At 38.5% G+C, this 26116-nt stretch overlaps 1 pseudogene; it reads left to right on the forward strand.

Annotated features, from left to right (window-relative positions):
* The first annotated feature begins 3459 nt into the window (after positions 1-3459).
* LOC122107704 lies at positions 3460-3559 on the forward strand (annotated as a pseudogene).
* Positions 3560-26116: the final 22557 nt, after the last annotated feature.

Consider the following 26116-nt stretch of genomic DNA (forward strand, 5'->3'; position numbering starts at 1 on the left):
ACGTATAGCTAAATATTTGTGATCACAGCTTCTTGGATTGGTTTTTTGGAGACAATGTTTTACATGAGAGTTTGTCCTCATTATCATAGATGTTGGGTTTTCGTGGCAACCAAATGCAAGAGGGAAGTTTAATGGACTCGCTTGGACAAGTAAACAGCATAATAGAAAAAATGGCAAATAATCTTTAGTGAATTACATTGACCGATTACTTTGCCAGAACGAAGAAGGAAAGACATAATTCAAAATCACTTGACTGAAAACTATGAAAAAGAGTAGTAAAGAGAGATGAGAGAAAACATAGAGGACTGTTTTCTCTCCAATGGAGTAATGGGTTTTAATCTTGTTTCTTCCATTCTATATTCACCAGCTATCAAGTGTATCTCAGGACTGGAATATCCAGTTCAGACAAAGAGATCTCCCATTAGAAAATATTTGCTGCAGATATAGGTGATTTATAACCTTAGACAATCTATTTAAATCAGTTCAAAATTCTCCCCTACCCCAAACTGCCCTCTTTGAACAGTTGGTTTGCTTTTCCCATACTGCCTTTGATTAACTATTTAAAATTTTGAGAGGTCATATTCATACTCTCTAGAGATTGCTGTTTGGTTGTGACATTTGTGTGTTTGGTTTTTGTTGTGTTTTTAACTGAATTTCAAAAGGTTGTGGTAGTGTGTTACAATTAAATATGTCCAGGTAATTGTCCAGTGCTCCTGGATCAGAGTCACTCCTTCTATCATTCTCAACCAACCCCTTCTTCAAGATTTATTTCAGATTTACCACTTCCTTTATCACATATGTACATTGAGTGTTCTAGTTGTACTTGCCACTTTTTAATTTTTCATTCATTCTGTGTTTTTACTAATATTCTTCTCTGGTTTCAACTTCTTGATAGTCATTCTGTTAAACTGTCTGTTCATACTTTGACAGGTTTATATACATTCCATGGCATTTCATACTTGCATATACTTGAACTGATATCAGCTGATATTTCCATAATTAATTCATCTGCAATAACAATTTGAAAGACTGGAAATGTGAAGGACCTAGACCTGATTTTATTCTTATCCATTTGGAAGATTAATCTTTAGTCAACAAGAAAGTTTAAAAATGGCTTAGAATGTTTGGCTAACTAGCAGTTTTTATAAATGGCTTTGTACAATGGTTTGTGATTATTTTATTTTACATGGGATAATATTTTCTACTACCTATAACTTTTGGGAAAAGAAGAAAACTAAAATTTATTACTGTGGAGGAATATGATAGAAATAGAAGACAGATTTTATGTTTGTCACATCTCTGATGAGTACCCATATTCAAGACTTGAAGTCATATTTCTTAAGGAAAATATCAAACAACATGATAAGGCAAATATTAGTGATCTTTTAAAATCAAAAAGAAAAAAACCAAAAAGAAAAAAAAACAAAAAGAAAAAACATCTGGAAGTTGTGCTGTGGCTCGAGTGGTAGAGTGCTAGCCTTAAGCTGAAGAGCTGAGGGACAGCGCCTAGGCCACGAGATCAGGCCCCACGCCTGGACCCCCTAAAAGAATTATTTTAAAAGGAATATATTTTCAGGAGATTAAATATAGGTTACCATTGATTTGAGAATGACAACCTTTTTATACTACATAACCAAGTTTTACTGAAGTACCAGTGTTTTCAAGCACTAAGGATCTTCTCAATTAATGTTTTTCTGAATTCTATTTGACTTCTAATTCAAGTTTTCCGAGCCTTGGTAGACAAATTATGGATCTTATCCTTCCAGGAACTATTTTTTGTCCTACTTATACTGGACTGAAATCTTTCATTAATCATTAGGAGAGGGGTATTAAAGATATTCTTGTGACATTTGTGATCTTGTTCACTCATATGGGCTGGCCATCTGTAAATTGAAAGTGTGAATTACAGTAGTTTCTCTCAGATTTTGTGATCTCATCTTTCATTTTAAGTTGCCTTGCATTTCACAATTGCTTACTGCTAAACCCTGTGTAATTGGGGCCCTAAATTATTATAGGAAATGAGAAGTTAAGATGAGTCTTCAATTACTTTCTGTTGGCATGTTGCATGGGCCTAGGTGAGAAGACTTGCCCTTGTTATCTGATGATGCAGATAACTAGAACCTGGGATCCTAGGACGTGGGTCCTGTAGAATAATAATACCCTTTGGACATCATATCAGCAAAATTTGGGTATGATCAGAAATATGGAGAAAACCATTCTGGGTCCAGCGAGTTAAAACAATATACAGAGCAGCAGAGCAAAATCCCTTGCAGATTAGAGGAAAACAACATTTTTTTTTACCATGTGAATTCAGTAGACTAAGAACACTTAGAAGGTATCACAAGTTTATACCGAAGACATTGCACTGATACTTCCTATATTCTAATATATATTCTAAACCTAATTATTTATATTCCAATCTATTTATTATAATAAATATCAATTTATTTGTCAAATTATCGATTAATTCTAGTAAGTTTCATTGTGTGAAACATAAAATTAGCACATATAAATACAAAATATATAAATATATGTAATATAAGGAAATGTTTTTCATTGTTCTGTTGTGGTTAAGGTATCAAAGGCAACTCTGTTTTACAGTATTATTCCATTATCTCTACCTCAGAGTTTGGTAGAGTTAGACCTAAAGCTTTACCATTTGTAGATTTACAGCCTAGAGGCAAGAGGAAACACTGTGATTAAAACATTACCAATTTAAGGCCTAATATCAAGGAGAAAAATATGGACTTCTCCTGGATCTATGGAAATATTTGGTGATAGAAATTCAGTAGTGTATGTTCCTACCTGGTTGGATGGTAGACAGGTCAGGACAATAATGCATAAGAACATTTTTTTCACCTTCTTGGCTTTAGCTATTTTTGAAATGGTAGGTATAATAAACAACTACATTTTGATAAAATACTTTCTAGTCAGAACTGTTTATTTCTCTATGATCCCTTGTAACTAAGATTAGTTTTGTTCCAGTAAGATAATCTTTGCTCTCAGGTTAAGATATTCTGTTTGGTCTGTTACTACATGGAAGAAGGGTAAAGGGTCAGTAGACATTTGTGCCAGTAAGACCTCATTTGGGAAATTTTAAGCTGCAAAAGTGTAGAAGTAGCTCTTCAGCAAGGCTTACTTTGAATCCATTAGCTCCACAAAGCTAACTCAGTTGATAAATAAGTACTTGAAAAGCCATCTCTTTGAACCTAGCTATAAAGGCTTCAAAGTATGATCAAATTTAAAATGAAAAAGACTTAAAATAGTCATTGGCAAAAAAATGCAAGTGTGAGCTATCTACCGAACAATATGTTTTTTCCACTATACACAGAATTTCAGAGAAATAAGATCAATAGCATTGTTAGTAACAATAAGGTTTCCTTGTTACAAATAGACAACCAAGGATATATGCCTGTATAGAGACTGCATCATTAACTACTTAAATTTACAGGATACCACATGCTTCGGCAGCACATATACATAAATTACAACAATATAGAGATTAACATGCCACTTGGACAAGGATGATATGAAAATATGCGAATTATTCCATATTTTTCATTCTTCAGTTGGTAGAAATGACAAACAGTTATTAAAAAGTTGATTACAAAAATACAAGTTTAACAACATATGTGATTCATATAATTAAAAGTTAGTTTGATATCAGTGTATTAAATCTTCACCTTAGAAAGGTCTTTACATAGCATAACCTTTACAAAACTTTTGAAATTAGATAACATTTTAATTTTATCCCAAAGAAATAAAATACTATAAGGACCTAGGAGAAAAAATAATCTTAAACTGTTTTTATATGGAATGCAATCTGTAAGGACACATTTATTTATGAATTTATATAATATATAACAATGTAGTATTCAAAGTATTATATCTAGGAGAGAATGAAATAGATTTGGACATTTTACAAACAGAATACAGAATATGTTAAATATACTTTCATCAGACAAGCACCAGAAATATCTTCAGGTTCTGTACTACTCATTTCAACAGATATGGTAAAATTATTTCTGATTTAAAAAATCACAAGCTCTACAGAAATCATTATAGATGTATACAAACAACTCTTGAATATATTTTGACATCAAAGTCAGGCAATTCATTTGGAAGAATACCATGGAATCCATGAATTTTTAAAGTAAGATATTGCTGTTGCTTTGTATTGTGAAAATATTTTGTACAGAGACAAAGGATGGACTGGCATTTTTGAAATTTAAGTAACTTAACCAAATCATTAAGACATAGGAGAACAATTTGTACAGCCTTTCATAACTTCAAAGAGGTAGTCATACATACTTATCTTTTGGCAGTATCAAATGCAGTTTCTTCCAAGTTGTTCTTCAGACCTGGTTTAAAATAATGGTTCAAAAGAAGGAGATCAAACGTATCTTTGCTGTTTCTATTCCCAGCAGCAAGATGCTAGGAGGTCAAGAGGCCTTTCGTTTAGACATTGGTATCTGCATCATGATGAAGTAAGAAAGAAGCCACACTGGTATTATTCCACGTATAAGCACTGTGCAGGTGTGTCCAGCCATTCACAGTTATTGCATGAATATCTGCCTCGAGCCACCAACTCATGGACAATGTCTCAGTGTCAACTGTAGGTTTCCTGATGAAGAACAGTATACTCATCGTCATCCCTAGTATTCACACGAGTGGCCTTTTTGGAAAGTTTTCGCCACACTGTAGAAAGCCGATTAATTTCAGCAGCCCAAAGAAGAAATTTGCTTGGATCCTTCTGCATTTTTTTTCTTACAAATGATACCATTCCTCACTTTTTCATCTTCTTCCTTGTCTTCATCAGAATTGCCAAACCAGAGACTTTGAGTACCAGTCGGAATGAGATGTCCATGTATTTCCCCGGTAGTTGACGTTGGTTTAATAATTAAACTTCAGTAGAGAAGCAAAAAGTTTAAAAACTGTTACAAAGTAAAGTAATTAATCAGAATATGTTACTATTCATAATAATCATAAGCTGAATTTATAGTGATAGTCAAATATGTAAGAAATGAGACAATTTGCCATACATTTGCACTTAATAAGTGAGAAAGAATTTTCTAGGTCTTTTAAAATATATCTTAAGTTTAATAAAGAACCTATTCTGTCACATCATATGATAATCAGATAAAGCTGATAATAGAGCAAAGAACAGATTCTACTAAGTTTTATGTATGTTAATGTATATACTTATTTTGGTTGTGGGAAACTGTGGGGATTTCGACTTGAGTTATTGCTCTTGCTAGGCAGGCGTCATATCAGTGGTTAATTTTAGGATAGGGGTTCCCTTTCCACAAGAACATGCACCTGATCTGTCCTTTTAGCCTTCCCATCATCAATGGCATCAGAGTTGCAGACCAACTTGTCTACCTTCCTACCTTGGCTGGCCTGGATTCCACAGTCCTTCCAATCTTAGCCTGTAAATAGTGCAGTGTGGTAGAAATGATCCAATGCACCCAGCTATAGATTGAGAAGGAGGTCCACTAAACTTTTGGCCTGGTTCTATTCTTAAGCCTCCTCAGTAGTTACTAGTAGAGGTGGGAGCCCCTGGTGCCAAGCAGTAAGAGTATTTTTTAAAGTAACTAGACATATATATGACTTGTGATTACCTCAGGAAAAAAATTCAAAAAAATAATGTTTAAATATTCACCTTATAAATATTTTAAAAACAAAATATATGTGTCTGAATAATTTACATGTGTAAAAATCATGCAAAATTATATTAACTAGTCCTACAACTCTGAAAAAAGAATTACCCTAAAGAAACAGAAGAAAATATTTAAGTTCAAAATTTGAAATTTAGAAAATTAAATGAAGTGTACTCTTTAGATGCCTTAAGTAACTGTAAACCCTCTGCATATAAATTTTCTTATAAAAATGCATGAACAAAGAAAGCAAAAGTACCCATTGATCAATAGCAACAGCATACAAAAAAAATCGATGGAAGAGATAACAATGTTCCTTCCATAAGAAATGTACTTATTTATGTAACTGTAACCCCTCTGTACATTACCTTTACAATAAAATTAAATTGAAATTAAAAATAAACCAAACAAGGGATCTTCAATCATATTATGACAAATTTCTAATCAGACAATAGATTAAATATTAGACAGCAAGGGCAACACATTTAAGGTGTTAAAAGGACATATCTAATACCAACCTTTCTAACAAATATATATACTTCCCCCAAGTGTGAGAGATGAGCTAAGTACCTAACGATGGCTCAGGCATATAATCTTAACTACTCAGGAAGGTGAATTGTGAGGATTGTGGCTCAAAGACAGCCTGGGCCTTCTCCCATCAGAAGCAAATTGTAGGAGAGCTGTCCTTGAGAAGGACGGAGGTCTTCTTGCCATGTCATTGCTGGAAAAAATATAGGATAAGGTGGCCATCAAGCATGGAGGCTATTGGCCAGTGTCTCCACAGAAGCAATTTATGAGATTCAGGAGTCCTCTACAAGATCAGAGGACTTTGACCACTGTCCTAGTAGTTTCAGGAATGGCATAACAATGACCAGAGCAACCTCAACCCACATGGAGTCCTTAGCAACAGTCTTTGAAGCTTATGGGCTAGAGTATCAATGCTGGCAAGCTATGATTGGTCCACTTTTTCTCTGACTTCACTGGCCCAGACTCTGATTGGTCCATTTCTTCTATGATGTCATTATGATAGGCTGTGATAGCTCCGTTTTGAGAGGTCATGCAGTCTATATAGGAAGCCACTGTGCTCCAACCTATGTCAGTTAACACCTCTAGGAACTCTTGATTGGTGTCACGCTGGACTGACTCAAAGCAAAATTCATGATTTTTCTGATTTGGGGAGGAGGTGTGAGTTGTCGTTTGGTTTTGGTATTTCTTTTTATTTTTTCTGTGTTTCCATTATTTTATTTAGTTAATTTTAGGTAGACTTGCTACCTGCCATCATAGCAGAAGGATGGAAGAATACAAAGAATCATCCTCTGTATCCTTGAATGAAGAGATCATCAATCAATACCAGATGAAAGAGCTCATTGACCATGGTACCAATGGACAAGTGAAGCTGACTATCCCCACCTCACACACATGGAAGTGGCAGTTAAAAATACTCCTGAAGGGATGAAAGGTTAAGGTTTGAGGCAGTGACCACTTGTTGCTTGTTTCTGTCTAGCAAACCAACATGTGGTGGTAATCCAAACACCTGGTTGATTGTGTGCCTTTATAAGACCTGCAAATCCTTAGCTCAGGGTTCTCCTCCTAGGCTCCGCTGTACCGAAATGTAGGACGAGGCCCAAGCTGCAGAATGTTTAAATAAAACAGCTGTAGAGTCTGACTTTCAGTGGTCTTTTTGCGGGGGGGAAAGGGGTTCCTGCAACCATGGCATAACATATTAGTGGGGGCTGGTCCGGGATACCCCCCAAAGACCCCGCAGACCTCAGACTCCAAAGGTAAAACAGCGCTGTCATTGTTCATTTGTCTTGTCCTCTCATTTGTCTGTTTTACTTTCATTTTCTCTTGTGAGGATGGCCCCTCCAATTCGTAAAGGGTTGTCAAAATGGACCCACTTGCGCGACAACACTGGAGGAACTGGGAGACATCCCATATCCTCTTGTGGGGAGGGGATAACCCTGCTGTGTGGAGCAGGGGTTCTTGGAACCCCACCATGTGGAGGGGGGGTCCTTGGAACCCCACCGTCTGGGGCGGGGGTACTTGGAATCCCGCCGTGTGGGGCAGGGGTCCTTGGAACCCTGCTGTGTGGGGCAGGGGGGGGTCCTTGGAACCCCACCGTGTGAATTGTGGGGCGAGGGTTGGTTTGGTGTTGGGCCGGAACTGACCAAGAGAGCCTTCTAACCGAGGCCCAACTCGCCCACTGTGGGTCTGCTCCTTCTGCTGTGGGGCATGGGTATGGAAGCCGCCATGACAGGAGTCAGTGGACCAATTTGGGAGATCTCCACTTTGTAAGTATTTTTTTTGTAACTGTCAGGCCTGCATGTGTTTTGTTTGTACTGTTTATTGTTTTTTGTGCTGTATGACTGACAGGACTGGAAACCATGGGCAACACTCCATCTAGCCCCCTAGACTTACAAAAAGATACTAAGAAAGAAGAAAACAAAGTGTACCCCTGGTTTTTCAGGGAGATAACTTGGAAGAAGAAATGTTTCCTCCCCCATACTCCACTTCCCAGGTTCCTTTTGCAGAACCTGAGAATGATCAAGAGGAGGGGGGAGCTATAGAACACTTGGCACCTGCCCTTCAAGTTTCTGAGGGGCCAGTCAACCCCGCAGTGGGATCAACCCCCCATCTAATGCAGCTGTTTTTATCCCTACATGCCATAGGTACTGTGGATGTGGTTGTCAACAGCAACCCAATAGTGCCCATTTTCTACAAGTGCTCTATACAATTGGTGCATACAAAATGCCCCCTTTTCTGAGAAACCCCAGGATTTAATTCATTTGCTTGAAACTATTCTCTTTACTCATCAGCCCACTTAGGATGATTGCAGTCAGCTTTTACAAGTTCTTTTTACCACTGAAGAGAGAGACCATATCTGAGAGGCGGCCCAGAAACATATCCGTGGCCCCACAGGAATGCCCATCACGGATCCTTCCCTGATCGCTGCCTATTTTCCTGAGATCCGACCAACATGGGACTACAAGACAGTTGAAGGTAGGGAGCGTCTCCTTATGTACCACCAGGCTCTGTTGGCAGGTCTCAAGGCTGCGGCTTGCCCACCTACTAACATGGCCAAGGTTTATGATGTAAGACAGGGAGTAAGTGAAAGTCCAGCAGCATATCTTGAGTGGCTCTTGGAAGCTTTTAGTCAATATACTCCATATGATCTTGAGACCCAGGAGTCGGCTCAGATGATTATGTTTGCCTATATAAATCAAGCTGCACCAGACATAAAGTTGCAGGCTCTAGACAGCCTTGGTGAAAAGTCTATAATTAGGGATCTAGTTGCCACGGCAGGAAAGGTTTACAATAAGAGAGACAGAGGAGCAAAGACAGGAAAGGAAGGACAGAGGACGTAAAATGGAGCAGGAAAAGAGAAACCGGGCCAAGGAAAAGAGGCCAGATTTGTTGGACTCACCACTATCTCATGCTGAGCATACCTGGTTCACAGATGGCAGCAGTTTCATTTGAGATGGAAAAAGGTACACGGGCCCAGCAGTCACCATGGACACTGTGATGGTGTGGGTAGAAGCACTCCACCAGAGAACAACTGCACAAAGAGCAGAGCTAGTGGCACTAACAAAAGCCCTACATATGGGAAAAGGGAAGAGACTAAACATTTACATAGACAGTCAGTATGCTTTTGCCACCGTGCATGTCCATGGAGCCATTTACCAAGAGAGGGGGATCCTGACAGCTGAGGGAAAGACTATTAAAAACAAATAAGAAATTTTAAGCCTCATCCAGGCCTTATGGGAAACAGCAAATATTGCCATTATGTACTACCCTGGCTATCAAAAGGGAACGGATTCAATAACCAAAGGAAATAACTTGGCTGATCAGGCAGCTAAGGAGGTGGCCCTCCAGCCCAGAGCATAAGTACTGACTCTAGTAGACCCATGGCCATGAGTTTGCCTCCTGAGCCTCAGTACTCCCAAGAAGACTTGGAGTGGATAAAGAAAATTCCCAAGGCCTATAAACCCTCTGGCAGAGAAGGAAACAAAGACTGGTGGAAAACTGGTGAGGGGAAACTTACCTTGCCACAAAGATTGGGCAAGGGGATTCTTAAGAGAATCCATCGGGTCTCTCACATGGGAACCTGAAGAATGCAGGACTTGCTCTGACACTCAGAAGTAAAAATTAGGCAAGGAAATCAACTCTTGAGGACATTGTTAAAAATTGTAAAGCCTGTCAGCTCACCAATGCCCCCAATCAGCCAGTTACAAAAGGAGCTCGCCTCCATGGAGATAGGCCAGGTGTGTATTGGGAAATAGACTTCACAGAAATTAAAAGTGGAAAATTTGGATATAAAAATTTGCTAGTTTTTGTAGAAACCTTTTTAGTATGGGTTGAAGCCTACCCAACAAAGCATGAGAACACAAATGTCGTGGCTAAGAAGAAATTCTACCCAGGTATGGCTTCCCATCCCCCAATGGGCCAGACAATGGACCAGCCTTTGTCTCAAAATTAAGTCAGCGAATAGCTCCGGCATTGGGGACAGATTGGAAATTGTACTGTGCTTATAGACCCCAGAGTTCAGGGCAGGTATGAGTCAGACTCTATAAGAGACCTTAACTAAATTGGCCTTGGAGACTGGGTATCGCTCCTTCCTTTTGCCTTGTTTAGAATAAGAAATTCACCCTATCGGCTTGTCCTTAATTGCTTGCTGATTTGGATGATACTGAATTTCTGTGTAAGCTTGACTATTTACAGCTGGTGCATAAGAGTATGTGGCCCCAACTTAGAGCATTATATGATTCTGCTTCTATTCCTATCCCACATTTGTTTAAACCAGGGGACTGGGTGTTTGTTTGAAGGCACAATTTGCGATCTCAGGAAACACAATTGAAGGGACCTTACATGGTGCTACTGGCTACACCTACTGCCCTTAAGGTGGACAGCATTGCTGCTTGGATCCACTGCTCCCATGCCAGACCAGCTGACCCCTTTGCCCTGGATGACCATCAGGAAACATGGGAAGTCTCCAAGCATCCTACCCAACCACTCCGCATATGCCTCAAGAAAAGATAAATGGACTGATTGTTATTGGTATACTCGTTCAAGATCAAGAGCTGTTGAAGTTTAGTTTTGGGCCAGAGCCACAAGATTGTGGCTCAGGACCATAAATCAAGCGTGGGTGGGGGGTGGTTTGAAAGGCTAAAGTTTCAGACAGTGACCACTTGTTGCTTGTTTCTGTCTAGCAAAGCAATACTTGGTGGTAATCCAAACACTTTGTTGATTGTGTGCCTTTATAAGACCTGCAAATCCTTAGCTCAGGGCTCTCCTCCTAGGCTCCCCTGTGTCAGAGTGTAGGACGAGGCCCAAGCTGCAGCCCGATTAAATAAAACAGCTGTAGAGTCTGACTCTCGGTGGTCTTCTTGCGGGGCGGGGCGGGGGGGGGGAGGAGGTCCTGCAACCATGGCATTACAGCGAGAGTCCTCCAGTAATCAGTTAAAGAATGAAGTGGACATTTTTAAGAAGGTATGGCACAAACACACCATCAGATTGTACCAGGTGATGGAGAAGGAAGAGTATATGTATCTCATCAATGGAACTGGCCACTAGGGGATACCTTCTGGGGTGGATCTCAAAATCCTGCCGCCTATAAGAGGATGAAACCAAGAGGCCCTTCACACAAATTGTAAGTGCTGTTCACTACCCACACCAGAACAGAATCACACACTGAGACCTTAATTCCAACAATATCCTGTTGGATACCAAAGGCAATATCAAAGTCAGTGGTTTTATCTGAGCATCTGGTTCACCCTGGGACAATTGCTATCAAATGTATGTGCTGCTGTGCTATTCCACCCCCCTAAATTTTCCTGGAAGAAAGAAATGATGGCCTGGTGCCAGTAGCTCACTCCTGTGATCCTAACTATTCAAGAGGCTGAGGTCTGAGGATCATGGTTCAAAGCCGGCCCAGGCTGGCTCTATCCTCTGACCAGACTCATACTGATACCAAAGACTAATTTGAGGTGGAGATGGCAATGGATAGAGATGGCTAGCATATAGTTACAACTCTTCTCAGAATAAGCTGCTGAATGTGGGCCCAGGAACAGAGCAATTCCAGACAAAGGGGAGGAGAACCCTAAGAGATATCAAAGATAACTTAACTTGAAAGCCAGAAGGCCCTGTTATTGAGATGGGAGAGATTTGTAAGTGGTGTACTAAAAAAAAGAGTTGTAAGTGGGATCCACGAATTGAGATCAAAACACTGTTTGCCTAGAAACCCTCAGTCCAGCCAAGAATACAAGTGCATCAACTGCCATAGATTTCCTCAGGAGGGATTCCAGCCACTGAGCACCTTGTACTGCAGTGTAAACTGAAAGTTGTAGTTATCAAAGCATGTAATTTTTGTGCATACAAAACTATTTTAATTACACCTAAACTACACACTAGTCATTAAAATTTTTGTTTGATTTATTTTATTCTATGTTATTTATGTTATTCTATGTCATTATGTAGCCAAGTCTGATCTTAATTTCATAATTCTACTGCTTAGTCTCCCAAGTGTTGTGATTACAGGTGTGTCCCTCTTTGTTGTCCATCATATTTTATCCGCATGTTTCCTTAACTTTCAATACTTTATTTTATCCCTTGGCAATACTGCGGTTTTGATTCAGAGGCTGGTGCTGGGCAACCTAGTGCTCTACCACTTGACCTCTGCGCCTGGCCTTACTCTTCATTTTACTTTAGATGAGCTCTTATTGTATTATTTTTTGTATTGTATTTTATGTGCTTGGGTCAGAATTAGACTGTGATTGTAATGTATTTTCCTGCTGAGAAGCTTTTTTGTCCTTTTATATTTCGTATAAATATAATTTTTCTTCTTAATAAAAAGAAGGTACACAGAGGTGTTACATTTATATAAGTCATTTTAAAATTCAAAACCTTATTTTAGAAGAGTAAAATTGCATATAATCACTAAATTTTATCTCTAGAGAAAATGGCTACTAGATTAAATGTTTTTGGAGGCTAGGTCAGTGGCATTTGGAATTGTTCTCACTTCAGCTCTGGACAATGCTACATAGCTCCAGGCCTGCATGGCCTAAATAAAAGCAAGTAAAAAGTAAAAAAAAAAAAATGATTTTTAAGGGCACATCTGTGGAAGGTTTGAAATACATTTGAAATACATTTGAAATACATTTTATTGACCTTTTGTACATTTCTGTGCTGATGAAAAGTGATATAGCAATTATGGTACAATATGACACATTCTTCTCACATAACATAGCATTACCACATTACCCAGCAATTCCATTGCTCATTGCGTAACCGAAAGAACTGAAAAGAAAAAAACTAATAGCTCATATGCCAATAATAACAGCAAAGTTCACAATAGTCAGAAGCTGGAATTACCTGGATTGTCTATCAGATATACAGGTTTACAAAATATTAGGTAAGCATTAATGGATTATGACATCCACAAAAATGCTGCAATTAATATATATCTGTCACGGATGGACACAAAAAATAATCTACTATTTATGTGAAACATTGACTAAACCATTTTATAAGAGAAAATAGAAGATTAAAATTTCTGGGGCAGGTCATTGGGGTGATTATTACTCAATGATTGTGTGGATTCCATCAGTATCAACAAGATAGTTCACAAATAGAGGTAATGGTGTGGATATAATTAATGTCACTGAATTTTATACGTGCCTAGCAAGCATGAGGCCCTGTGTTCATCCCCAGCACATCCAAAAAATGCTAAATCTTCTTTCTGTTACCTACCTTGAGTGGTAGGTGCTTTTCTAATATTTTGATTGTATCCCTCAGAGGATCTCTGGTGGATCTCTGATGTTTAGTTTAATCATGCTTTACAGACAATCCATTATTTTAATATTAATTTTAAATTTTAAAGGAAACCTCATATATTAAAATGAGGGCAATTCCTGCAGATCTAATTCAAGAGGCTAAAACAGGAAGACCCTTACACAGTCTAGGCTGCATAGAGAGGTCATGTCTAAATTTCCATGGTTGCTGCTGAAACTGGAGGGAAAATTATTTGTAAGTAATTGCAAGTGATAGATAACTGAGAGATAAGTTTCTGATCATATTATATTTTGGTCATGTCAGCTTGTATTTAATATTTATATGAATTTTTAAATTTTTCCTTTTTCCCTTACTCTCAGCATGTCATTTTGAAACTTTATACTATGTTCTCATTTGCTACATTTAAAAAGAAACAGTTTTCCTTTGTATCATATTAAACATGGTTTTTGATTTTTTTCTATATTATACAACTACTATTATTTACTTTTGAAAATGTTAGGGAAATGAACACGAAGATATGTATTCAAATGTTTTTTTCATGCGATTGTTTCTAACACATTTATAAGATTATTTCTTTGTTGCTTTGTATGTCCCTCCCCCACAGTACAACTCCTGCTTTCACTGTATTTGATGTCGGTATAATTTGTGGAGGAGAAGAGGAAAAACAAATCGTTTAAATAGGGATATAGGTGGACCCATTGCAACAATGAGATATGCAAGTCGTTATATCGAAAAATGAACTTTACAACTTTGGTGCGGGGAAGCGGGGTAGCGGGGAGGATTAGGTGGGTAGAGTGGGGGAGGATGGGAAGGGATAGGAAGGGGAAACAAAGGAGGAGACTACAATGCTTGATAAGAAATGTACTCATTATCTTGCCCATGTAATTGTAACCACTCTGTACAGTATGTTCACAATAAAAAATTTAAAAAAAAGAAAAATTTTATGTTTTTTTCTGCATGTAAGGACTGGCCACTGTCTTAGAGATTTTTCTCAGTTCTGCCAATTGAGCCACAGATAAACTTCCAGCTTCATTCTTTTGAAAAGTCTCATGCAAAGCCCAGCACAACTAAGGAGGCTGAAATCTGATCTTGATTTGAAGCCAGTCTGAGCAGCAAAGTCTGAGATTCTTATCTCCAATTAATCACCAAAAAGCTGCTGGTAGTCGAATGGTATCTAGCCTTGTGTAAAACAGGGCAAGTTCAAGCCCTAGTATTTTAATTACATTAACAAGTCTCATGCACTTTCTTGCTTGGGTTGGATTTGAACTACAACCCTTAGATTTCAGCCTCCTGGGTAGTTAGGATTTAAAGGCATGAGAAATCAACCGCAGACATTTTAATTTTTTTTTTTTTGGTCATTCGTGGGGCTTAAATTCTGTGTTAGTTGCTGTCTCTGTGCTCTTCAGCTCAAGGCAAACAGTCTATCACTTGAGCCATAGAACCACTTCCAGTTTTCTGGTGCTTTATTAAAGATAAGAGTTTCACAGAATTTGCTGACTGGGCTGGCTTGGAATTGTGATCCTCAGATATCAGCCTCCTGAGTAGCTAGGATTACAGGCATGAGCCACTGGTGTCCAGCTTATTTTAATATTTTTAACCAGCTCTTTCTTGCCTTCAACCTGAGTACATTTTATTTTGTCCAGTAGACCTGATCTTTGGGCCACATTGCTGTTCCTTAGTTATTTTGAAGGGGGGTAGGGGTTGAACACTCGGCATGGGTGCTTTCTTTATGGTCTTCAACTGAAGGCAAATGCTCTACCCGTTGACCTACAGAGCCACTTCAGGTTATCTGGTGGTTAATTGGAGTACAAGAGTCTCATGAACTTTCCTGACAAGGCTGGATTTGAACCATGGTCTTCATATCTCAGTCTCCTGAGATTACAGTGTAGAGCCAGCAGTGCCCTTCTGTTCCTTAGCTTTTTGACTCAAGGACGATGTTTTACAAATTCAACCACAGCTTCACTTCTAGCTTTTTTTGTTTATTTGACATAAGTTTCTAATGTACTTTTCTGGGTAGTCTGGCTTCAAACCGTGATCCTCAGATTTCAGCTTCCTGAGGTGCTCTGATTACACACATGAACCACAAACCCATTGGTCATATAAAAATATTAATATGTTTTTTTCCACTTTATCTTGTTAAAATTTTCCTTGTTTTTTTTTTTTTTTTACTTTTGTATATGTTTTGGTCCTGGGGCTATATATCAGGGCGCGGATGCAATGCCAGAGCATTTTCTTCAAGAGTAGTGGCTTTGCACATAAGCCAAATTATAGCTCGTGGCAATATTTGTTTTGTCTTTGTGCTTGAACTAAAACCCTGGGTGCTGTACTAGAATGTGACTGCCCAGTTTGCATCTTGGGCCACAGCCTCAACTCCAGGTTTTTTTTAACTCTTGGTAGTTAGTAGGAGATGAGTCTTATGCAAAGCCCAGCATGAATCAGTTGTCTGAAATCTGAGGATCATGGTTCAAAGCCAACCAAAGCAGGAAATACCATGAGACACTTAGCTCTAATTAATCACTGAAAAAGTCGGAGTGGTAAAGCTCTATCCTTGAAAAAAACTGCATAAATTCAAGCCAAACATAGCACACAGATGCATACACAGAGAAAGCCTCATGGACTTTCTTGCATGGGGTAGCTTTGAACAATGATTCTCAGATTCAGCCTACCTTCATCCTCTCTCCTTTGAAAATCTTATGGGTCTTGTGGCTTGACATCTGTCATTGGGGCCTGTATCTTAGCTTTTACACTGAAGATTGGTGCTTTACCACCTCAGCCACAGCACAAGGCTTTGTGCTGTGTAGCTGGGGATAAGAATCTCAAGCATGTTCCTTCCTAGACTGACTTGACTCTGCAATTGTCAGTTGTCAGCCTCTTGTGTAAAAAGAATTACACATATAACCATCAACATTTAGGTCATTTTAAAACATTAATATGTGCTTGCTTCCACCTTTTTTCTTTTTTTTTCTTTTTTACTTTTCCTTGGAGAGGAAATTGAAGCTCAGATGTTGTCTCAGGGCATACACGGGACCAACCATAACATTTGGTTTTTGTGGGGAGGTTAATTGGAGAGAAAATAATCATGTATAGCTAAGCCAGATTCAGGAGGCTGAAAATTGAGGAGAGTCCATGACACTCTTTTCTCCAATGAACCACTAAAATCTGGGAGTTGTAGATTAATGAGCAAAATAGTGCAAGTTCAAGCACCAGGACTGCCAAACACACACACACACACACACACACACACACACACACACACACACACACCACACACACACACACACACACACACACACACACACACACACACACGTCTTATGAACACCTATACTTGAGCTGAGCTTTAAACAGTATCCTCAAATTTTAGCCTAAGTAGCTAGAATTACAAATATGAGTCCCCAATGAAACTTCTGTTACTTGATCTTTCTTGTCTTCTTCCCACCTTCTTTTCATTTATTTCATTCTTTTTGTTTGTGTTGGGCCTGGAGCTCGAACTCATGCAAGTATTGGCCTGACTCAGGAAGCTGAAATTTGGCCATCATGGTTTGAAAGCAGCCTGGACAGGAAAATCCATGAAATTCTTATCTCCAATCAATCAACAAAAACCTATCCCCAGTGTGGCCACCACACACAAAACAGTCTCCTGGAATTTCTTGATTGGGTGTGCCTTTACATAAGACTTATATTTCAGCCTCCTGCATTTCTAGAATTACAGACATGAACCAAGAGTCCTGGGTTCTCTACTTCCAACCATTTAATTTTCTTATTGTGATGCTGAGGCTGGATCTCTGAGCCAGGGCATTGTTTCAATTGGCTTTTCATTCAAGGCTGTTGCTTTACAACTACAACCACAGTTTTATTTCTGGTGTTTTTTGCTGGTTAGTTGCAGACTTAAGCACTTCCCTGTCCAGGCTGGCTATGAACAACAACCTTCAGATTTCAGCCTTCTGACTCACTAGGATTACACATATTGACCAAAATTTCATGCATTGCTCATTTTGAAACTTTAACTGGATTTTCTCACAACATTTTTATTCTTTTTTCATAATCCTGAGGCTTGAATTCAGGGCTTGAGCACTGTCCCTGAACTTCTGTTACTCAAGGTGAGAACTCTACTACTTGGGCCACAGTGCCACTTTCAGTCTTTTTTATTTATGAGGTACTGAGGAAACAAACCCAGGGATTCAAACATGGTAAGCAAGCACTCTGTTACTAAGCCACATTCCCCGCCATTCTTATACCTATTTATTTGTATTTTTATTTCCTTGTGTATGCTGGTCCTGGGTCTAAAAATCAAGTGCAGGCCCAGAAGTTTTTATTCAAGATTAGAACACTACGACACAAGCCACCACATAACTTGTGGCTAGAACTTTTTGTTTTCTTTTAAGTAGCTACTTAGATTTGAGTCCATGAATTCTACCAGGGCTGGCTTTCAAATGTGATCCTCAGATTTTAATCTCCCAAGTGGCTACCATCAGAGGTGTGTGCCACCTATGCTTAGTTCATTTTAATCTCTGAAATTGTCTTTTTCTTATCCTACCTTCTCTACATTTATTTATTTTATACTTTGTGTGTGTGTGTTGGTGTATATGAAGGTCTGGATGCTGTCCCAGAAAATATTTTCTCATTTCTGCCATTGGAGCCACAGTTCAATCACCAGGTTTTATTTTTCTTCCTTTTGGTGGTTAATTGGACATAAGAGTCTCATGTAAAGCCAAGCAAGACATAGGAGGCTGAAATCTGAGGACTGTAGTTGAAGCCATCCTTGGCAGGAAAGTCCATGAGACTATTTTCATCAACTAAATACCAAGACGTTGGGAGTGGTAGTGCTCCTACATGAATTCAAGCACAAGGTTGGCACACACAGATAAAAAGCCCCATAGACTTTCCTGTTTGGACTGGCTTTTAACTGGTATCTTCAGACTTCAGCCTCCTGAATAGCTAAAATAATAAGCAAGAACCACCAGTCCCAAGCTTAAATCTCAAATGGTAATTTCTTCTCTTCTTTCAGTTTTGTTTTTGGTCGATTTAGGTCTGAATTGGGAATTGTTTCCCAGGTTTTTCATGGAATTTCAGTACTTTACAACTATTATCACACCTTCATTTCCAGCTTTTACTGGGTACTTAGAGATAAAAATTTCAGTCACTGCCCTGCCCAGGCTGGCTTTGAGCTATCATGCTCAATTTCAACATTCCTAATAGCTAGGAATACACACATAAACTAAAAACCCATGGCTCATTTTGAAATTATAATTTTCGCTTTCTCCCATATTTTATAATTTGTGGTCATTTTTCTTTCTTTTTGTAAGTGTCTTTTTAACAGTGAATAACTAGGAATAAACATCAACCAAAACCCATGATCATTTTGAAACTTTATGTTTCTCTTTACCCATCATTTTTAGCTTCTGCTTTTTTGTTTCTGTTTTTGTTTTTGTTTTGAAATGTGTGTCTAGGATTTCAACTTAGGGCTTAGGTGCTGTTCCAAGCTTTCTGTTTAAGACTACCACTCAACCGAATGAACCAAAGCACAGCTTGTAACTTATTTTTGGTGCAAATTAGATATATGAGTCTCATTGACATTCCTGCCTGGGCTGGTCATGAACCGTGATCCTTAGATTTCATCCTCCTGACTACCTCGTATAACATGTGTGAACAACAAATGTTTGATTCATTTCAACTTCTCTCACGGACTCTTCTTTTTGTACTTATGTTCTCCTTTTATTTCTTCTGTGTTTGTCCTGTGGCTTGAACTCAGGGTCTGGGTGCTGTCCCAGAAACATTTTCCCAGTTTTGCCAGGAGAACTACAGCTCAATTCCTGTTTTTTTTCTGTTTTGATGGTTAATTAGAAATGATTATCATGTAGAGCCAGACCTGATTCATGAGGATGCAATCTGAGGATCAAATTTTGTACCAGCATGGGTAGGAAAGTCCATGATATCTCCAATTATAACCACTAAAAAGCTGAGATTAGTAGAGCCTTAAGCAAAACAGTACAAGTTCAAGCAACAGGTCTCACACACAGACATACACACACATACACACACACACACACACACACACACACACACACACACACACACACACGTCTTATGAACTTTCCTACTTGGCCTGGACTTTAAATATTATCCTCAGATTATAGCTTCCTTTGTAACTAGAATTAGAGTTATTATAAGCCATCAATGAATGGCTGATTGGCTCATTGAAGCCTCGGTTATTGGTTCTTTTCTTCTTCTACCCTTCTTTACATTTATTAATTTCATTGTTTTGGGTGTGCTGCTCCTGGAGCAGGAACTCATGCAATTCCTGGACTGTTTCAGGAGGCTGTGGTTTGACCTTCATGGTTCAAAGCCATGTTGAGCAGGAAAGTCTAAGATCCTTACCTCCAATTAACTTCCAAAAACCTGGGAGTAGTACAGTACTAGCCCCAGGATGGCCCACAAACAACTGTCTTCTGGACTATCCTGCTTGGATTGGCCTTTATACTCGATTCCCATATTTCTGCCTCCTGAGGTTTTAGAATTACAGGCGTGAGTCACCAGCACCAGGTTCTCTTCTTATGACTATTTTTGTGATCCTGAAGCTGGATCTCTGTGCCAGGGCACTGTTTCATAGCTTTCTCATTCAAAACTGGTGCTTTACAACTCCAATCACAGCTTCACTTCTGTTTTCTTGTTTGTTTGTTTTGCTGGTGGTTTGATGATGAGACACCATAACCCTCAGATTTTATCTATCTTTGTATCTAGGATTACACACATGAAACAAAAACTCATGCTCATTTTGAAAATTTAGTTGGATTTTCCAACACATATTTTAATTTCTATCTTTTTTATTTCCACATGTATGCTGGGCTTGGGGCTATAAATCAGAGCCTATGTATTGTCCCAGTAATTTTTTTCTCATCTATTTTTTCGTTTATTTATTTTTCTTTTTATTGTGAAAATGCCATACAGAGGGTTTACAATTACATGAGCAAGGTAATGAGTACATTTCTTATCAAGCATTGTTGCCTCCCCCTTTGTTTCCCCTTCCCATCCCTAGCCATCTTCCCACCACACCCTCATCGCCCTGACAACCACCCTCCTGAGCCAATGTTGTAAATTTGTTTTTAAACATAACATCTTGTACATCTCATTGTTGCAATGGGTACACCTGTATCCCTATTTTATTTTGCCCATCATGGGGCCTGAACTCTGGTCCTGGGCACTGTCCTTCAGCTCTTCAGCTTGAGGCTAGAGCCCTACGATTTGTGCTACAGTGCCACTTCTGGATTTTTCTGCTTATGTGTTGCTGAGGAATTGAACCCAGGGCATCATGCATGCAAGGCAAGCACTCGAACACTGAGTCAGCTTCCCAGTTCAGTCGCACTATATTTTTAATGCTAGACCTCTAATATGTGAGCCACAGCTCAATTCAGGGCTTTGTTTTTAAACCATATTTGCCTAATTAGAGTTGAGTCCATGGACTCCCCTGCCTTGGCTGGCCTTGAACACTGATCCTCATATATGAGACCCTTGAGTAACTACTAAAACAAATGTAAACTATTTCAGTTTTGCTCATTTTAACCTCTGAAACTGGCTCTCTCTTTTCTTCTTCCACCTTTCTTTTCATTTATTTATTTTATTCTTGTGTATACTGTTCCTGGAGATTGATCTAAAGGTGTTGGTAATATCCCCGAAATCATTGTCTCATTAATGCCATTGGAGCCACACGTCAAGCACCAGCTGTTTTCTTTCTTCTTTTGGGGGGATCATTGGACATAGCAGTCTAATGGAAATTACAGAATAATTCAAGGAGCTGAAATCTGAGGATCAAAGTTTGAAGCCAGCCTGCATAGGAAATTCCATAATACTCTTTATCTCCAATTAGCTGGTAGTGATTCCACTAATGAGATTGATAAAACTCCAGCCTAGAGTAAAGTAGAACAAATTCAACCCCCATGACTAGCACACACAGAAAAATGGCCAATGGAATTTCCTGTTTGGGCTTACCTTTAAATGTTATTTTCTGACTTTATCCTCCTATGTAGTTAATACAACACGTGTAAGCCACCAATGATTGATTAATTTTTTTTTTAATTTTAATTTTTGTGACCATAATGTACACAGGGGTTAAAATTAGATTGGCAAGATGTCAAGCATTGCAGCCTCCTCCTTTGTTTACCCTTCACATCCCTTCCTGGCCTTCCCCAGCCACTCCAACCAATCCCCCCCAATCCCGGCACTGAAGTTGTAAAGTTCGTTTTCGACATGACAACTTGTACTTCTCATTCCTGCAAAGGTCCACCTGTGTCCTTATTTAAACAACTTATTTTTCCCCTTCCCCTCCACAAATAATACCGACATCAAATATAGTGAAGGCAGGGGTTATACTGTGGGGGAGGGACATACAAAGCAAGGAAGAAATAATCTTATAAATGCGTTAGAAACAAATGCATGAAAGAAAAAAACATTAAAATACATATCTAAGGGTTCATTTTCATAACATCACATTATCTGACGTTTTCTGCTTGACTCCTACATATACTAGATATTGCAAATAAGGAAATCATGGGACCTATGTTGCTTTGGGCTTGGCTTAGTTCACTTAATATAATTTTTTCCAAGCCTTTCCATTTCCTAACAAATGGGACAATGTCATTCTCTCTGATGGAGGCATAGCATTCCATTGTGTATATATACCACATTTTCTTGATCCATTCATCTACTGAGGGGCATCTGGGTTGGTTCCATATCTTAGCTATGATAAATAATGCTGGAATAAACATAGTTGTGCTGGTAGCTTTAGTGTGGTCTTGTTTGTAAACATTTAGGTCAATGCCCAAAAGTGGGATTGCTAGGTCATAGGGGAGCTCTATGTGAAGTCTTTTGAGGAACATCCATACTGCTTTCCAAAGTGGTTGAACAAGTTTACACTCCCACCAACAATGAAGTAAGGTTCCCTTCTGTCCACATCCCCTCCAGCATCTGTTGTTGTTAGAGTTTTTGATTATAGCCATCCTAACTGGGGTGAGGTGGTTTCTCAATGTTGTTTTGATTTGCATTTCTTTTATGGCTAGGGAGGTTGAGCATTTCTTCGTGTGTCTATTGGCCATCCTACTTTCTTCTTCAGAGAAGTTTCTGTTTAAGTCTTTCGCCCACTTATTTATTGGGCAGTTGTTTCTTTGAGGATTTGTTGTTGGGGGATTTAATTTTTTGAGTTCCAAGTATATTTTAGATATGAGACCCTTGTCCATTGTATGGCTAGTGAAGATCTTCTCCCAATCCGTAAGCTTTCTATAATTCTTGCTAGCTATGTCCTTTGCCATGCAGAAGCTCTGCAATTCCATGCAATCCCATTTGTCCAGCCTTTCTTTGATTTGTTGTGTTTCCGGGTCTCTATTCAGAAAATTTCGGCCTGAGCCAAGGAGATCTAGGGTTTCTTCTATTCCATCCTGTAATGTTTTCAGAGTGTCTGTTTGACTCCGAGGTCTTTGATCCATTTGGAGTTGATTCTGGTGCAGGGTGATATATAAGGATCTAGCTTTATTTTTCTACAAGCAGTTAACCTATTTTGCCAGCATCATTTACTGAAGAGGCTATCTTTCTTCCATTCTATTATTTTAGCTCCCTTATCGAAGATTAGTTGGCTATAGTTCTGTAGGTTCATTTCTGGGTTTTCAATTGTATTCCATTGGTCCTGAGGTCTGTTCTTATGGCAATACCAAGCTGTTTTGATTACTATGGCTTTATAGCAGAGTTTGAAATTTGGTATTGATATTCCTCCAGCAGTGTTCTTTCCGTTGAGGAGCATTTTTGCTATTGGTGGTCTTTTATTGTTCCATATGAATTTTTGGATTTCCTCTTACATTTCCTTTAAGAATGGCGTTGTAATTTTGATAGGTACCACAGTGAATTTGTAGATAGCCTTGGGAAGTATTGCCATTTTCACGATGTTAATCTTTCCAGTCCAGGAGCATGGGAGGTTTTGCCCTTTTCTAAGTTCTGTTTTGATTTCCTTTTTCAAGATTTTAAAGTTTTCATCATAGAGATCCTTCACTTCTTTGGTTAAGTTAATTCCTAGGTATTTTATTTTTGTGGGGCTATTACAAATGGAGTTGCTTTCCTAATTTCAGCCACACTTTTCTCATTGTTGGCATACAGAAAAGCCATTGATTTTTGAGGGTTAATTTTATACCCTGCTACTTTGCAAAATTTTGTGATTGATTAATTTAAAAGTCTGTCACTGACGATTTCTTCTCTTCTTCTACACTTCTTTATTTCTTTTGTGCTGTTCCTGAAGCTTGAAGTCCGGGCCTTCGTGTTTGTCTTTTAATATCTTTTATATAACTTGTTTCAGTTTTGTTGTTCTAATGTTTTGTTTGTTTGTGTTGCTTTATATATCTTATTTTTATATTTCACAAAAGTAACTTTTAGCTTGGTACTGGTGGCTCATGCCTGTAATCCTCCTCAGGAGGCTGACATCGAGGATCACAGTTTGAAGCCAGCACAGGCAGAAAATTGTGGGAAATACTTATTTCCACAACACTACCAAATATACAAGAAGTGGAGCTTTGACTCAAGTAGTAAATTGTTGGCCTTGAGCAAGAGAACTCAGAGCTCTGAGTGCAAGTTCAAACCTCTGGACTGGCACAAAAATAAAACTTTCATTACCTTATATTATATTAGGATTACTGCTGTCAGAATCCAATTCTAGTTTTAAGTACCAACTTTTGTAGCAGAAGCAACTTTTGATTTTTTTCCGGAGGAAATTTTATGCTTGTTTTATTCCTTGCCTTGTATTTACATTCCACTAATGGCATTCTTATTTTTTTGTTTAGAGGGACATTTCCATAATTCAATGACATAAAAAATCACGTCTTGAAATTTTCTTTATTTTAAATAGGAAAGGGAAATGCTGAGTCTGAATCCAGCAGAGAGGGAATGATGGTTTGATTGCAGAGCTGTTAAATCTATCCCTGGATGTGGAATGCTACGATTTGCAGTGCTTTGGTGGATGAGTCTTCATGCAGCTTCACAATAAACTTCTATGATGTCACAGTTAACTTTGCCATTACAACAGATAGGTGTCAGCCACTGATCTCACCCTTACGTGGACTTTAGATACACAAAGAAGAAAAAAATAATTAGAAGAATTAACTATTAACCACAAGATCACAGCGTGATGAGCTTTCCTGACTGAATTCTGAGATTACATGAGCAGGGCAGTTTCATCTACACAAGGTTACTAAGCACTAAGGACCAGGCAATGTTGTAGGCAACTGGAGAAACAGATGTGAATTCAGCTGCAAGTGGCCTGCTCCATGAACCTTTCATGCTGGAGGAGAAAACCAGAAATTATAATGATAATGTCAATATTTCAGAAGGATGGTAATGTGGGGAGACAGCTTCACATTGAGGATGGGAGGAAGGCACATATGATCTAACAGCAGGGGACATCATCCATGCAATTATTGCTTTTCCATGCTGGCTCCAATCTCAATCCCAGATCTCATCCTTCTGAGTAACAAATTATAGGTATGAGGCACCTGCAGTGAGCTCTTTGATATAAATACCTATAACCAATTTTTGCTAAGTTTATTGGAAGTTTCTTGAGAGGAAGGTTCAAAATTAAATATATTATGTGTCTTAAACATTCTTTTCATTATCTTCTAATTATTTGAATATGAGCTGTCTTCCTCAGTTTTGGGAAAATGTTTTTCATTTTTCAAATCCTGGGGAGGGAAGGAAAACCACAGTTTCTTTGCCAAACTTGAAAAAAAAATAGTCATTTCAACTTACCAGTTTTGCCAAATAGTATGTCATGTCCTTGATGGATTTTTCATCTTCAACAATGTTAGATGAATGAAATTATAAATGGGAGAAAATCAACCACATAGTAACAAGCTTATCACAATGACAGATATAAGCTGTCCACTTTCTACCGGATAAATCATTTGCCACAAGCATTAAAAATCTTGAATAAAAACTTGGAGATTCTTCCACTTTATATAAAGTTGGATTTTTGTTTTGTATTGTTTTGTTTTTGGTTGGTCATGGGGCTTGATCGTGGGGCCTGGGGGAAGTCCCTCAGCTATTCAGCTCAAGGAAAGCACTCTACCACTTGAGCCACAGCACTACTTCTATTTTTCTGGTGATTATTTAGAGATGAGCCTCACAGAGTTTGCTGCTCAGGCTGACTTTGAACTGCAATCCTCAGATGTCAGCCTCCTGAGTAGCTAGAAATACAGACATGACCCACCAGCACCTGGTCAAAGCTGTATTTTATCAGTTTTGTTGGCTTGAATGATTACCAAGGAAAAAATAGAAACTAAAATTGTTAGCTTATGCTAAAATTTGCAATAGTTTTACCATGAATAATAATGAAATATTTAGAATTACATATTTTGAGAGTATATAACTGATTAAATTTTATTGCTTTAAAATAATAAAATATATCTCTTTTTTTATAGACCTTGAAGTCTGAGTTCAGAACTTGTAGTTGTTGGCAGGCACTCTCCTGTGCGAGCCACATCCTTCTGATCATTTTTAATCAATCATCTATTAAATAATTTGAAGCTCACAAGTCATCTTTTGCTAAGAATAAGTAAAATAAGCCTAAACTCCTGCCTTTTGAGTTACAGAAGAAATCCTAATATCTAGATGTATAGACTCAAAAAAATGAAACAACCTAAGAA

This window comes from Dipodomys spectabilis, unplaced genomic scaffold (assembly GCF_019054845.1).
Source record: "Dipodomys spectabilis isolate Male_0828 unplaced genomic scaffold, ASM1905484v1 ptg000052l, whole genome shotgun sequence".
Lineage (NCBI taxonomy): Eukaryota > Metazoa > Chordata > Mammalia > Rodentia > Heteromyidae > Dipodomys > Dipodomys spectabilis.